Source organism: Protopterus annectens, chromosome 2.part1, assembly GCF_019279795.1.
Source record: "Protopterus annectens isolate FY-2018-M chromosome 2.part1, PAN1.0, whole genome shotgun sequence".
NCBI lineage: Eukaryota > Metazoa > Chordata > Ceratodontiformes > Protopteridae > Protopterus > Protopterus annectens.
This window is the reverse complement of record NC_056729.1, coordinates 1224060115-1224075515: the sequence shown is the minus strand read 5'-3', so window position 1 is coordinate 1224075515 and position 15401 is coordinate 1224060115. Positions and strand designations below refer to the sequence as shown.

Here is a 15401-nt window from a genome sequence, read left to right as displayed (position 1 = left end):
TAGTAAGGTAATCAGTCCACCTGCGACAAGTGCTGGACTAGTACATTCTGAAAGGAGTGCTTGATACAAAGGAACAATTGCGTCCATAGATTTGGTTGCTGCTTAGCTTGCTTCAGTGTAAGCTGTACAGTGAAAAAAGACTTTCTTACAGTAGCGGATATGTGACCGTCTAACTATGGGATCAGTTTCCATTGATAAGGAAGCCATAGTTGCTGAAGAGTACACTTATACCTTTCTTGACATTTAGTTTCAGTCCATGGATGTTCTTTGTGTTTCACTGTTGCAGTCATTACATTTGGGTAATCTGCTGGCAGGTTGCCCTCAGTCAGCCTGAATTCCAAAGTCTTGGGTCCTGCGTCGGTTGCTGTCTCCTCTTTCATGATGTCAGGGGTATAAAACATGCAGCCGATGCCATTTTCTTTAGTCTTTCTTGCCGTGCGGTGCCCGAAGCAGAAGCATTTCGCAAGTACCGGTCAACCGACTACTTGAAATATTCGAGTTTGAGTTTCAGAACCGAAGTCTTCACTAAAGCTAAGTACCCCATTGGGGAAACTTTTTTCTTGCTTTTTACTGATGTCAGAAAAAGTTAATAATTGTATTACTTGTTGGAAGCAAATACCGCATAAAGATTTCCATTTATACTGTATTTCTTGCCTAAGCCCTGATCACAACGTGTCTGGCTGTCAGTTTTGTGCTAGATTTAACCAACGTACTATTAAGCGTCGGTATATTTTTGCATCAAAGTATTTTGGAAACCGATTTAACTACCCAGAAATGTCTTCGGATAGCAATCCGACTACCGGAGTACATAAAAAATGCAAAGAAAAGGACAGAGAAAGGCAGTCTAGATCCAAAACCGACGACTAAGCTTCTCCTAAGCCAGTTGCCGGTTCGCCAGTACTCAATGAGGTGCTTTCGCAGCCCCTGATACCTGCTACCTTCGAGTCGCAGGCCTCTACCAACACCCATGTGGAGTCCAGCATGCCGCAAGTTACTCAAAGTATTGGACCGACGGATGCATCTCCCTCAGATCGGTCCAGAGCCGCTGAGCAGGCACCGGCTTCTGAAGGTGTATTCAGGCCTCCACATTTGTATAGCAAACCGACGACAGCTGCAAAACCTAAGACAAAAGCAACTTCTAAAACTAAAAAAATGACACTCGAGCCACGTGCACAGGCCTCTATGCCTAAAAAAACAGATGATCAAAATGGCTGAAGACCTTATTACCTTGATCAGTGGTACTTATCCCCCTCCAGATAAGAGGCCTAGGCAAGACACTGATTATGAATCTTCAGATCAGGTTTCTATTTCTTCTGATTTCTCTTCTGATCAGGAATTATCTGTCTCCCTATGAGGATTATGATGCTGAGGAGTCTATTCCACCTGCATCTTCTCCTGAGGATTATTCATTTGGAGAAACCTTGCATACTCTGAGGGAGCATTTTCACTGGGAGAGTCCAGACTTCTCAGAATCAAAAAAGAGGCTCAGGGATTTCCTTCTCCCTCAGCACAAGCCTTTAGCCATTCCCCCTGTTTTAGACATTGTGGATGATGTGTTTTCGGAGTCAAGCTTGACCCCTGACTCCTTGCCTCCGGCGCCCAGTAAGCCTGATAGATATTACAGGGTCCCTGACTCCCATAAATTTTTATTTAGAAACCCTGCTGCTGATCCTGAAATTGTTTCACAGGGCCCAAAGGGAGTTAAGGCCTCAACAGCAAAAAATCCTATCCCCTCAGACAAGAGATTCAAGGGCACTGGATCGATGGGGAAAAAAGGTTTATACATCTGAAACCTTGGCAATTAGGGCCTTAAACTGTCAATTTCATATGCTCAAGTATCGACAACATGTTATGGGGTTGCTGAAACAGAAAATGAGGTTGATTTCTGAATGTGCAGAAAATAAAGAATTGGAGGAATTATTGCATGCAGGTGAAAAGGTTGGAAATCATACTTTGCAATGTGGTTTTGATTCCTTAGAGGTCTCCTGCAGGGCCACAGTTAGTGGATCTGTGATTAGGAGGCATGCCTGGCTAAATCTCTGATTAACATTAGTAAAAAACTGCGCTCCCTCATTAAATCATCCAAGGCCAACTTCAAAAGAAAAATAGCCATTGACCCTAAGGATAACCACAAGGCCTTCTTTAACTATCAAGAGTCTAGGGGCAAACTCTCAGATATGCTCCGAGCTAGTGCATAATGGCCATAAATACACTGAACCAACCGACATTGCCAACATCCTGGCTGACAAGTTCAGTGCAAACTTCACCCCCCCCCCTCCACCAAAGGGGCTAGCACCCATCCCAGAAGAATGTGGCACTCCAGATATCTCAGACACAACAGCCCTTGCAAAGGCCAAAAACACAGCATCAATGGGACCAAATGCTATCCCAGGTTGTGTCTTACATGAGCTTCAGAATGAACTATCCCCCCCATCTCAAATCACTATTCAAACTCTGCCTCTCTACAGGCTATGTACCCAAAGAATGGCGTACAGCAACAGTCGTACCACTCCACAAAGGTGGTGCCAAAACTGACCCTGGGAACTATCGCTCTATAAGCTTGACTAGCTTGGTCTGCAAAGCCATGGACCCGCATTATCATGGAGCTCATTAACAGGGACATTGGGAACCTCCAGACACTGGACCCCCACCCAGTTCTGCTTTGTTAAAGGCAGATCTTGCCTCCTGAACTTGGTCGACTTATTCGAAACAGTCACCAAGGCCATAGATGAAGAGAAGGTGGTCCACACAGCATATCTCGACCTCGCTAAGGCATTCAACACCATCCCACACTCAGGAATCATAGACAAACTCACCAGCTTAAATATCAACCCCTATGTCACGAGATGGGTTGCCAATTGGCTCTCAGACAGAACCCACACGGTAATAGTGGCAGGCACCATGTCTGACTCTAAACCAGTCACAAGCGGAGTCCAACAGGGCTCAGTCCTGGGACCCCTCCTGTTCGGTATATATTTCTCCGAAGTACAGGCAAAGGCGGAGGGACTGTGGCTAACCAAGTTCGCAGATGACTGTAAATTGGGTGCAATAATTGACTCTCCAGCTGACACAGACATCCTGCAAAAGGGTCTCAGAGACAAACACCTGGTGTCAAAATCACGGCCTCAAGCTAAATGCCAAAAAATGCATAGTAATCCCATTTGGGAAAAACAAAGTACCTACAAACTACCACATAGATGGGAATCCACTAAGTACAGAAGAAGTAATTAGGGACCTGGGTACCCAAGTAGATAGCATGTTCTCCTTTGATAACCACATAGCCAAAACGGTCAGGAAATCCTTCCATGTGGCACACCTGATCACAAAGGGTTTCTCATCCAGATCTAAGGAGGTGATTGTGCCCCTTTACTCCTCGTTCATTAGGCCCATAATAGAGTACAATGCCCCATTTGGGATGTACCTCACCAGACACCTGCAACAACTAGAAAGACCATAGAAGTACCTCACTAAGAGGATTAAGGGCCTTAAACAATTACCCTATGAAGCATGACTAAAAAAGCTCCAACTCTTCTCAGTCCCTTACCGTCTGCTCAGAGGTGACCTATAGGGCCTTGTCAAACCCTGAACTAATGGAAATGCTTCACCTCAAAAAAATGTGATCCTCAGAACCACTTGTTCTAGTGACTTGAACCTATGTACAACAATAAACGGGACATGCTGGAGGGATAGATTCCTGTCCCAGCGACTCCCCTCACTCTGGAATAGAATCCCAATCCATATTTGACAGAGCTCCTCTCTGATCCTCTTCAAGAGAAATCTTGATGAGTGGATAGGTAATCGTAAATTCTACCCTGGGATCACTTCAGGAGCCCTGTTGACAGAGGCCCAGGTTACTAATCTAATGGGGAGGCGAAAGCCATCACTCTGTGGCTAGGCTTATAAATGCCCATGGGCAGATAGCCTAGTACTTACCTATGAACCTATAAAGGAACAAAATTTGCCTGATCATGTTAAAGCTAAATTGCTACATGCACCTTTACAGCATGATACTCTGGTATTAAGGCAGAAGAGGTTTTAAAGAAAATGGAAGACAAAGCTAAGTCTAAGCAAACTGTAAAAGACATCTTACAAGTGCAGCCACCAAGATTCAGTAGACACTGGCCTACAGAAAATTGGTCCTTTCCTCTGTCAGACAGAGCTCAAAGGGGCAAATCCAGATGGTTCCAGACACTAGGCGCAAGATTCATACAGGTCAAAGCAATGGGGCGCTTCTACCTCCAAATCTGGAGGAGTTAAAGCGCAAACCTACAGAAAACGGTTCCCAATGACTTCCCTCTGCCTGCACCAAGCACTTATCTTTTGGCAGCACCCTTAGGGGGAAAATTAGCACTTTTTGCTCAAAATTGGCAGTTAATAACCCAGGACAAGTGGGTGCTAAACATAGTATCACAGGGATACAGATTCCATTTCCATACTTTGCCAATGGCAAACGGTTGGCCAGGTTTGCCAAAAAATCAATGGGCAGAGGCACAGAAACAGGTTACATCTCATGGATATGGGGGCCATTCAGCCAGTACCAGAACAGGAAAAAGGACAAGGTTTTTACTCAAGACTGTTCTTTGGTACCCAGAAAGGACAAGGCCTGGCTGCCAATACTGGATTTATCGATTCTGAACACATACCTGGACATTCCAAAAGTCAAAATGCTGACATTACACCAGCTTCTGCCTGTGCTGGGCAAGAATGCTTGGCTGGTGACATTAGACCTAAAAGAGGCATACCTGCATGTCCCAATAAGACAGTCGTGCAGAAGATACCTCAGATTCAAGGCTGGCTTAATGCATTACCAATTTTCTGCACTGCACTTTGGTTTATCTACTGTGCCCAGGGTCTTTACAAAGTGTCTGGCATCAGTAATTGCATTTTGCAGACAAAGAAGTTTTCAAATATATCCTTACTTGGACGACTGTCTCATTCAAGCAGAGAGCAAGGACATGCTTCTTCAACACATGGCATTTGTGAAAAGGCTTCTAACATGCCTAGGGTACACAGTAAACGAAAAAAAATCACAACTGGTACCCTCTCAAAAGATAACATTCCTGGGTGCAAGATTGAATACAACTGCCAAGATGGCTTACCTCACGCCAGACAAACAAAGGTAACTGACCTACTTAATTTAAACTGATGGCAACAAAACCCCAGATGTTCATCGTGTTACACTGCTGCGGTCATTACACTAGGGTTATCCTGCCGTCAGGCGGTCCCCAGTCGGCCTGAGTTCCAAAGTCTTGGTCCGGTGTCTGTTGCTGTTGCCTCTTCCCTGATGTCAGTGCGACAGGGGGATATAAGATGTAGCCGGCGCCATTTTCTTCAGTCTTTCTTGCTGCGCGGTGCCCGAAGCAGAAGCAGTTCGCAAGTGCCGGTCGGCCGACTCCTGAGATTTTCATTCCGAATCCAGAACCGAAGTCTTCTAAAAATGCTAAGTACCCCATTGGGGTAACTTTTTCTTGCCTCAGACCAATGTCAGTAAAAGTTAATAACTGTATTTCTTGTGGGAAGCAAATACCTCATAAGGATTTCCACTCCTATTGTATTCCATGCCTAGGCCCAGACCACGACGTCACTGGTTGTCGGTTTTGTGCTAGGTTTAACATGCGCACTATTAAACGTCGGTTTGATTTTTGCCCGACATTATTTTGGCAGAAAATTCAATTACACCATGCCATCAGAACTTCTGACTACCGGAATTCATAAAAAGCGCAAGGACAGGCATCCGAGGCCCAAAACTGACGAGGCCTCTACAAGGCCGGTCGCCTGTTCTCCGGATTTCAGCGAGGCGCCTATGCAGCCCCTGACGACCGCTTCCACAGACCGCCTCCGACTCCCACATGGAGCTGGCTGGGCCTTCGGACACACTTTGTATTCAGATTACCGAACTTAACCCTACAGAGGGGACCGAAGTAGTTGAGCAATCCACAGCTACAGAGGGTGTTTTCAGACCTACCCAGTTAACCATTAAACCCTCTGTTAAGTCTAAGCCTCCTTTAAAAGCAAAGAAACAGACACAGCAATCTCCAGGGCGGGCTTCCATGCCTAAGAAACAAATGCTAAAAATGGCCGAAGACCTAATCACCCTGATCAGGGGGTCCCATCCCCCTCCTGATAAAAGGCCCAGACAAGATGCAGACTATGAATCTTCCGACCAGGTGTCCATTTCCTCAGACTCCTCGTCAGACCTAGGATATTCCTTACCCCCTTATGAGGATTCTGATGCTGAGGAATCAATTCCATCAGCCTCTCCGCCTGAGGACTACTCCTTTGGGGAGACCTTACATAACATGAGGGAACATTTCCACTGGGAAGGCCAGGATTACTCAGAATCCAAGAAAAGGCTCAGAGACTTCCTTTTTTTGCCTCAACACAGACCCCTTGCTATCCCGCCAGTATTAGATATTGTGGATGATGTGTACACTGAATCCAGTTTAAACCTTGACTCCTTACCCCCAGCCCCAGTTAAGCCTGATAGATATTAGAGTCTCTGACTCACAAATTTCTGTACAAAAGCCCTGTTGCTGACCCTGAAACTATTTCTCAGGGACCCAAAGGGATTAAGGCCTCATCAGCTAAAAACCCAGTTCCCTCTGACAGATTCCAGAGCATTGGACAGATAGGGAAAGAAAGTATATACGTCTGCAACTTTAGCAATGTGAGCCTTGAATTGCCAGTTTCACATGCTAAAATATCAGCAATTTTTAATGTCTCAGTTGAAACAAAAGATGCTTCCAGATTCAGATCCTCCTAATTTGAAAGAAATGCATGATTTATTGCATGCAGCTGAACAAGTGGGAAAACATGCTTTGCGATGTGGGTTTGATTCCTTGGAGGCCTCCTGTAGAGCAGCACTTACAGGCTCTGTCATTAGAAGGCATGCTTGGTTAAAAGAACATACGCTACCAGATCATGTTAAGGCCAAATTATTGGATGCACCTTTGTAGCGGGATGTGTTATTTGGAGTTGAGGCAGAGGAGGTATTAAAAAAGATGGAGGATAAGACGAAATCTATGCAAACTGTCAAAGATTTCTTACAGGTTCAGCCTCTTCGTTTTAGCAGAAATTGGCCAGCAAAGAATTGGTCCTCTCCAGTCACAGACAGACCTCAAATAGGCAGATATAGACGTCCAAGAGGTAGAGGTCAGACACAAGGCCCTTACAGACCTCGACAATGGGGTACACCAGGCCAGAAAGAAGGTGAAGACAGGCCTCAACCTTATAAAAAGCAGCCTCAATGACTTTCCACTACAGCTGCCAAACAGCTCTCTCTTGGCAGCCCCCTTAGGAGGAAAACTGGCTCTTTTCTATCACAATTGGCATTGCATCACCAAAGACAAATGGGTTCTCAACATCATATCTCAAGGTTACAGGTTCCACTTTCACACTCTTCCAAGGTTAAAACGAATGCCAAATCTGCCACCAAATCAATGGGCAGAGGCTCAAAAACAAATGACAGCACTCATGGACATGAGCTATTCAAAAGGTTACCACCACAAGAGTAAGGACAAGGATTTTACTCAAGACTCTTTCTGGTTCCCAGAAAGGACAAAGCCTGGAGACCCTTTCTGGACCTTTCTTCTCTGAACACTTACCTGGATATTCCGAAATTCAAAATGTTGACACTACAGCAGCTTCTTCCCATGCTGGGCAAGAAAGCTTGGCTCGTGACTTTGGACCTCAGAGGCATACCTGCATGTCCCTATCAGACAAAACTGCAGAAGATACCTCAGATTTCCAGCTGGTTCAATGCACTATCAATTCTCTGCACTGCCCTTTGGCTTATCTACTGTGCCCAGGGTCTTCACAAAGTGCTTGGCACCAGTAATTGCATTTTGCAGGCAAAAAGGAATTCAAATTTATCCATACCTGGACGACTGCCTGATTCAAGCAGAGTGCAAGGACATTCATGTCCTTCAAGGATGCATCTGCAGTCCTTACAAATGGGTTGTCCTGTCGTCAGGCAGCCCTTCGGTCGGCTGGATTCCGAAGTCTGGGTCTGGCCTCGGCTGGTGTCGCACTTCACCCGACGTCATAGCCTGGACGACTGCCTGATTCAAGCAGAGTGCAAGGACATTCTTCTAAAGCATCTGGCGTATGTAAAAAAGTTGTTGCCTGGGGTACACAGTAAACGAAAAGAAATCAAAACTAGTGCCCTCACAACAGATAATATTCCTGGGTGCCAGCTTAAACAAAACAGCCCAGATGGCTTATCTCACGCCAGACAAGCAAGGACAACTGACTCAGTATTTTCATTTAATGGCAGCAAAGACCCAACTCCCTGCAAGAAAAATTCTGCAGGCCTTGGGCTACATGGCATCTTGCATACTACTAATTCCATATGCCAGACTGCATATGAGGAAACTACAATGGTACCTAGAGTGTGTATGGTCTCAACACTGTCAAAGTTTGGAAACAGTTATACCACTAATTCCTTGCCTTTAACAGGAGTTTCGATGGTGGGCTCAAGCTTGTCACCTCAACAAGGGACAGCCTTTTACTCAACCCACAGCCAGGCAGACACTGACAACAGATGCATCGGATTACGCCTGGGGAGCACACATGGCAGGAAAATGTATTCAGGGCGAGTGGCCCACAGAGCAAAGACATCTCCACATCAATCAAAAAGAGATGCTAGCTGTACAAAATGCAATTATATCTTTCAAGGACCTGCTGCATCCAGGACAGCTACTACTAAAAACAGACAACACAGTTATGTGGTACATAAGCAAGGGGGCACACACTCCTACCCCCTCTGCAGACAAGCCATGACCTTGTGGAACACAGCTTTAAACTACCAAGTTCATCTGCAGGCACAATTCCTGCCAGGAGAGAAAAACACACTGGCAGACGACCTAAGCAGAAACATCATGGATCCCCAAGAATGGGAATTGAGCCCACAAATATTCAGAATGACAACACAAAAATGGTGGAGACCAGACATAGATCTGTTTGCATCCCCAATGAACTGCCAATTACAGAAATTCTGCACAAGGAGCTGCCATCCACAAGCATGGAATTTGGATGCCCTCTCATTCAGCTGGAAAAAACTACAAGTATACGCTTTCCCTCCTTTACCACTCCTTCCAAAGGTACTCATAAAAGCCAGGCAGGAAGAGCCAAAGATGATCCTGATTGCACTAGACTGGCCACGCCAGCACTGGTACCCAATCTTAAAGAACTTAGCATGAGAACCACCCTGGATTTTGCCTCATATCCCACAGTTGTTGACACAACACAACAATCAGATACTTCACAGCCAGCTAAAGACCTTAAATCTAGCTGCATGGAAAATTCTTTAGCCAAGCAAGCATTGCCTCTCTCCAAAGCTGTTATAGATGTCATTCTGGAGTCCAGAAGGTGTAGCGCCAGGAAAGCCTACTCGGATAAATGGAAGAGATTCTGTGCCTGGAATCAAGCACACAGCCTTGACCCTCTTGTCCCGAACATTCCTCAGATACTTCAATACTTAACTGAGATGCTGGACAAGGGCCTCTCCTTCTCATCCATCAAGATCCATGCCTCAGCCATTTCTGCTCATTACAACACAAATCCACCAATTTTTTCTAATCCTTTGCTCAAACAGTACCTCACAGGGGCTAAAAACACAAGACCACCCCGTAGAGCACCTACACCAACTTGGGACCTCAACTTTGTCTTGGAAAAAATTAACTTTACCTCCTTTGGAGCCAGCTAACACAGCAGAATTAAAATACATCTCTTGGAAGACTGCTCTGCTACTGGCAATAACATCAGCAAGAAGAGTTTCAGAATTACAGGCACTAATGGCAGTGGAACCTCATCTTCCACCAGGACAGGGTGTCTTTAAGAACTAACCTTACATTTATGCCAAAGGTGGTATCAAGTGTGGCTCTAAACCAAACAATTCACTTGCCAACTTTTTATCCAAAACCACAGAACAAAGGGGAGAGGACTACTACATTCCTTGGACATTCACAGACAGTTACGCTTCTACTTGGACAAAACCAAAGCTTTCAGAAAATCTGAGCAATTATTGGTAGCATACGCTGCAGGAGCACAGGGAAAAGCCATTTCAAAGCAGACTGTTTCAAAATGGATAGCTCACTGTATACGTTTTTGCAATACCCACCATGGGAAACCTGTACCTAGCAGCATTAGATCTCACTCCACCAGAGCAACAGCCACTTCAACTGCCTACCTCAGAGGAGTGCCTACCAAGGATATTTTAGAAGCAGCAACATGGAGTTCTGTGCATACCTTCACCAAACATTACCATTTGCCTTTATATTCCAAATCCAGAGCTGGCTTTGCCACTGCTGTGCTGCAGGGCCTTATAGCCACCCCTAATGCCTTATAGATCCAGCCTCCCTACCTCAGCTTTGGGATTCCACCCAAGTGTAATGACTGCAGCAGTGTAACACGATGAACATAGTACAGTTTTGTACCTACCATAAATGTAGATGTTAGAGTGTAAACACTGCTGCAGTCCAGGTTACCCTCCCTCCTTCCCCTCTTACTTTTTCTGGTACGTACCTAGGTCATCTACCCTTATTACCTATGGGGAGTATTTGATTTTAATTAAAAATGGTTGTTTGCTTTTATTTTATATATTTTACTAGCAATTTGAATTGCCTACCTATTTTGGGGGCACCTGACATCTGGGGCAAGAAAAACTGAAGAAAATGGCGTCGGCTGCATCTTGTATCCCCCTGTCGCACTGACGTCAGGGAAGAGGCGACCGCAACCAATGCCGGACCAAGACTTTGGAACTCAGGCCGACTGGGGAACCACCTGACGGCAGGATAACCCAAGTGTAATGACTGCAGCAGTGTTTATACTAGAACATCTACATTTATGGTAGGTACACAAATAGAAGTTATGTTCTTACCATAACGTTCCATGTTAGTTGTCTTCTTCTCGCCTTCTTTCTTGCTGGATGGGTTCGGAGCCGATCCTCGGCTCCGACTCGGCCACTCTAAAAGCTCGAGAGTTGGTTCCACCGGCTCGAGGCTCCCCTTATATCCCACAATGCTAGGCGGTAATACCTCAGATCTCGTTTGTAAGCTAGGCCCAGCCAGGAGAAAATCCAGAAACACTGGAAAGGGGAAAACCACCTCTATAAGATGACAGAAGGAAGGTGACCTACAACCTGATGAGGGAATATATACATAACACAGTATATACATGTACAAATAGAGGTAGTAGGAAAAAAAGGTCACAATCAAACTCCTCTAGGTCTGTCCAGGCTAGGGGGAAGGAGGGTGGGACGCAAGAAAGAAGGCGAGAAGAAAACTAACATGGAACGTTATGGTAAGAACATAACTTCTATATGTTGTCCATCTCGCCTTCATTCTTGCTGGATGGGACCACGTCCCTAGCACCTTGTCCCGGGTGGCCTATCGGAACAGACTCTTGAGTACAGTGGAACCAAAATTAGCTCTGTGTCTGGAAGCTAAGTCCAACTTATAATGAGAAATGAAAGTGTGAGGAGTAGCCCATGTAGCTGCCGCACAAATCGTATCAATAGACAGCCTGTCTTGGAAAGCTATAGAAGTAGCCAAAGCTCTAGTTGAATGAGCCTTAGGTTTGTTTGGTAACTTTTGATGCCTAATCTCATACACAAAAGAAATCAAGGATGTAAGCCATCTGGAGAGTGATACTTTCGAAACTGGAAGGCCCTTTCTGCCTTCTGCATAAGAAACAAACAGTTGGTCAGCCTTTCTGGTCTGTTTGGTCCTATCCAAATAATACCTTAATTGTCGATGAACATCTAGCCAATGTAATTTCTGTTCAGACCTGTTAGAATAGTTAGGAAAAAACACAGGAATGTCAATGTTTTGATTTAGGTTTGCCTGAGAGGCTACTTTGGGTAAGAAGGATGGGTTGATCCATAAGGATACCCTATCCTTATGAAACAAAAGATAAGGGGATCGACTGCAGAGTGCATGAAGCTCCGAGACTCTTCTAGCCGAAGTAATGGCTACCAAAAAGAGTGTCTTCCAGGATAGCAATTTCATTGAACACGGCTGCAGGTTCAAAAGGGGAAGAATCAAAGATGTGAGAACTAAGTTAAGGTCCCAAGAAGGAGGAGGATTTCTGATAGGAGGCTTGAGAAGAAAAACTCCCTTCAAAAAAGCTTTGCAAAGCTTGTGAGACATGATGGCAGAATCTGAGATTCCAACATGAAAGTTAGAAATAGTTGCCAATTGAACCTTAAGAGTAGAAGGAGACGAACATGCGTGGAATAGTTCGGCTAAGAAATCAAGGACCGTTTGAATGGGAGCAGTGAAAGGATCTATGTCCCTTCCTTGAGCCCAATAGGAGAAACGTTTCCACTTACTAAGATAAATCTTCCGAGTGGAGGATTTATGGGAAGCTATTAAAATATCTCGAACTGAGTGAGATATTAGAGGAAGCATGGCTAAGGTTGGAATTGGAGGAACCAAGCAGTGAGGTTCAGAGAGGGGAGGGAGCGATGTAACTGACCCGACTGATGGGGCAAAAGATCTGGAACTAGGTCCAGATGCCAGGGTTGCTCCAACAGAAAATGGTACAGAAAGGGGAACCAAACCTGTCGAGGCCAGTAAGGGGCAATGAGGATCAATGAAGCTTTCTGAGCGATGGCTTTCTGTATCACTTGAGAAATTAGTGGGAAGGGAGGAAATGCATACAGAAGTCCCCGGGGCCAAACTTGGACTAGAGCGTCTCTGCTGGGATGGCCTGGTAGAGGAAAAGAGGGTGAAATAATCTTTGCACTTGCTGTTTTGGGGAGTAGCAAAAAGGTCGCAGCAAGGCTGGCCCCACTTCAGAAAAACTTTTTCCAAGACTGAATTTTTCAGAGACCACTCGTGAGGCATGAAAATAGCTCTGCTCAATTTGTCCGCAATGAGATTGGACTTCCCGGGGATGTGCGTTGCTATCAGAAACCGCTGAGAAGAAATCGCCCATTGCCACAGTCCGAGTGCTTCTCAACATAGGGGTAGGATCTGGTTCCGCCTTGTTTGTTGATATACCACACTACAGACATGTTGTCCGTCTGAATTGCTATCGTTCCCATCGGAAGAGAGTCTTGAAGGGCTTGCAACGCTAAAAGCACTGCTCTCATCTCTAGAACATTTATATGCAAGTGGCGTTTGTAAGGTTGCCATATGCCCTGGACTGTTCTGCCCTGATAATGCCCCCCCCACCCGATCAGGGAGGCGTCCATTGTCAGAGTAGCAACCGGAGGGGGAGGGACAAAGGGTCTTCCTAGGAAGAGCTGGGGTGAAGAAATCCACCAAAGAAGATGATTCCTGCATGCTTGCGTTATCACAATGGTGTGGGACATCGGAAGTTGTTGGTATCACCATTGTGTGAAGAGCATCCATTGTAAGATTCTCATGTGAAATCTGGCTAATAGAAGTAGAGGGATAGCAGCCACCATAATCCCCAGTACTTTTAGGACAAATTTGACTTTGATTCTGTTGCTGTGGAAAAGAAGAGAGACTAGTTTGTGTATGTCTGCTATCCTTTGGTCTGTGAGTCTCGCAGACATGCTGACTGTGTCTAGATTTGCGCCTATGAAGGTAATAGCACGACAAGGCGACAAAACAGACTTTTCGCAATTTATTGAGATACCTAGCTTTCGAAATATGCGAAAAGTGTAGTCTTTGGCAAGTAGTAGAAGATGCTTGGTGGGAGCTGTAAGGAGCCAGTCGTCTAAGTATGGAAACACCTGGAATCCTTGACGTCTCAGGTGAGAGGCAACCACTGCCATGCATTTGGTAAACATCTGGGGGGCTGTGGTGAGTCCAAAGGGCAGGGCTCTGAATTGAAAGTGACTGGTTCCCAGCCTGAAGTGGAGGAATCTCCTGGAGCGTCTGTTCATTTTTATATGATGGTACGCATCCTGGAGGTCTATAGAGCACATCCAGTTTTCCTTTCCCAATAGGGGTAGGATGGATTGCAACGTGACCATCCGAAATCTTGTTTTCTTGACCGACTTGTTCAAGATGCTGAGATCCAAAGTGGGCCTCCAGTCCCCTGTTTTCTTTGGAACCAAAAAGAATTTGGAGTAGATTCCGGATCCTTGCTGGTCTGCTGGAACTGGCTGAATGGCTCTTTTTGCAAGCAACTTTGCTATTTCTAACGCTGCTTGATCCCTTTGAGCGGGTGGAACATCTGGAAGGGACTTTTTTGATTGATTTGGAATGCGAAAGCACGGAATGGAATAGCCTTCGGAAATGATGGACTGTACCCACTTGTCTTGAGTTAGAGATCGCCAGGCTTCTGGGTACAGTGATAATCTTCCCCCGACTGCCTCCGAAGGTGGACAGTCGGGCAACACCTCAGGGATGCTGAAAGGGCTTATCGGAAAGGGTTTCTCGATTGCCCTGGTTCTGCGGACCCCCGCCTCTAGGGCTTATCGCCTACCATTATTGTTACCACCCCTGCCTCTAGAGGGGAACCGACCCTGTGCGTCAGGCAAAGCCCTTGAGATTGCTTATGAACCACATCTTTCCACTTTTCTGGCCCTTGGGGTAAGGCCTAGAAGGAGTAGAAAAACGGACTCCGACGGCAGAAAGAGTTTTGCCATCCGTCTTGCACCTTGTCAAGGTTTCTTTCACTTGAGGACCAAAAAGGGACGATCCATCAAACGGAGAATTAGTGAAAGACGTCTTAAAGGGATCCGCAAAATTGCATAGCCGCATCCAGGCATGCCGGCGTAAGGCCACACCTGTACCTGCGGCTCTGCTCGCTCCATCAGCCGCATATGAAAGAAGGTGCATGGAGGAGTTAGCTATCGAATTGAGGGTTGCCAGCTGAGCGTTCATCTTATCCTGAGTTGTGATCGTGACCTCTCTTTCTACCACCTCTTTCTTAGTCATATGCTATTATGCATATTTTCTTGGTTCAGGATGTAGGTCACCCTTCTCTTTTCCTGTTGTTAGAGGTGGATTCTGTTTTACAGTTATACTGTTACTGTTATAAGCTGGGGTTAGCTTACAAACGAGATCTGAGGTAACTCTCGCCTAGCATTGTGGGATATAAGGGGAGCCTCGAGCCGGTGGAACCAACTCTCGAGCTTTTAGAGTGGCGAGTGGAGCAGGTCGGCTCCGAACCCATCCAGCAAGAAGAAGGCGAGAAGAAGACAACTAACATGGAACGTTATGGTAAGAACATAACTTCTATTTTTTTCAAATCCTTTGCTCAAACAGTACCTCAGAGGGGCTAAAAACACAAGACCACCCCGTAGAGCACCTACACCAACTCGGGACCTCAACTTTGTTTTGGAAAAATTAACATGTTAAGTTGTCCATCTCGCCTTCATTCTTGCTGGATGGGTTCGGAGCCGACCTCGGCTCTGACTCGGCCACTCAAAAAGCTCGAGAGTTGGTTCCACCGGCTCGAGGCTCCCCTTATATCCCACA

At 45.7% G+C, this 15401-nt stretch overlaps 1 protein-coding gene across 1 annotated transcript in view; it reads left to right on the top strand.

The window, feature by feature from the left end:
• The window catches only part of ATAD2B (ATPase family AAA domain containing 2B), a 4508062-nt gene that overhangs the window by 825099 nt on the left and 3667562 nt on the right, over positions 1–15401 (top strand). The window lies entirely within an intron of this gene.